Here is a 1509-nt window from a genome sequence, read left to right on the forward strand (position 1 = left end):
ATATTGAAATTTTCAGTAAACAATTGTTCGCATTTTTGAATAATGTTTGGGATTTTAAAAAATTGTTCACGTTTCCAAGAATATTCGCCAATTCATATTTTTTTTGAATTAAAAAAACAAGTGTGGGCACATGTCAATAAAAGAGAATATGTCGTTTGGCTTTAATTAGATCAAAATTATGGGCACTAAAATAATCAAAGAGTATAAATCCTCATAAAGAAGGGATATTCATGCCTGATTATGCTAATGAAGCTGGATTTATGCGTTGGAATTCATAATCCACCTGGTTACGCCGTCGTAGGATAGAGTGGTCGAAGCAACCGTGTCCCAAAGGTCACCGCACAGCCACCAAATGAGGAGGCAGGTACAACCCGAAGAAGGAGGCAGACCCGGAGGAAAAAATGCATGAGTTGGGAGCTCGCCACCACGCCGACCAATCCCACAACTATCAAAATTTCCCGCGTCAAACATGTCCAGAAGAAGACCATAACTCCTTTGCTCTGTCGCCTACCATTGTGGAGACCCTTTTTTTGGATGACACGTCAATTATCTTTCCCGTCGCTTCTCGCAAAAAAATATCTCTCCCGTTGCGACGCACGAGCATATATGCTAGTTACAACTCAAACAAATAGTTTATTTTCCAATACAACAAATAGTTCAACAATACAACAAACATACAACATCAAACTAGTTTAGTTGCCCATTCCATGCGTTTCGACACGTCGAATGGCATGATAGGAGACAACAAAGCGGGTCACCCTCGCAGCCCTCCTCCGCACTCGCACGGGACGACCCAATAACTCATACTGAGAAAAAACTAAATCTCGCCCACGCTCATTCTCGATGATCATATTATGCTGTTGGTGAACGTAGTAATTTCAAAAAAAAATCCTACGCACACACAGGATCATGGTGATGCATAGCAACGAGAGGGGAGAGTGTGTCCACGTACCCTCGTAGACCGAAAGCGGAAGCGTTAGCACAACGCGGTTGATGTAGTCATACGTCTTCACGATCCGATCGATCAAGTACCGAACGTACGACACCTCCGAGTTCAGCACACGTTCAGCTTGATGACGTCTCTCGAACTCCGATCCAGCCGAGCTTTGAGGGAGAATTCCGTCAGCACGACGACGTGGTGACGATGATGATGTTCTACCGACGCAGAGCTTTGCCTAAGCACCGCTACAATATTATCGAGATGGATTATGGTGGAGGGGGGCACCGCACACGGCTAAGAGATCAAAGAGATCAATTATTGTGTCTAGAGGTGCCCCTTGCCCCCGTATATAAAGGAGCAAGGGGGGAGAGGCGGCCGGCCAGGAGGAGGCGCGCCAGGGAGGAGTCCTACTCCCACCGGGAGTAGGACTCCCTCCATTCCTAGTTGGAGTAGGAGAAGGGGGAAGGAGGAGAGAGAGGGGAAGGAAAGGGGGGCGTCGCCCCCTTCCTTGTCCAATTCGGACTAGAGGGGGAGGGCGTGCGTGGCCTGCCCTCGCCGCCCCTCCTCTT

The sequence above is a fragment of the Triticum aestivum genome, chromosome 6D (assembly GCF_018294505.1).
Source record: "Triticum aestivum cultivar Chinese Spring chromosome 6D, IWGSC CS RefSeq v2.1, whole genome shotgun sequence".
In the NCBI taxonomy this organism is placed as follows: domain Eukaryota; kingdom Viridiplantae; phylum Streptophyta; class Magnoliopsida; order Poales; family Poaceae; genus Triticum; species Triticum aestivum.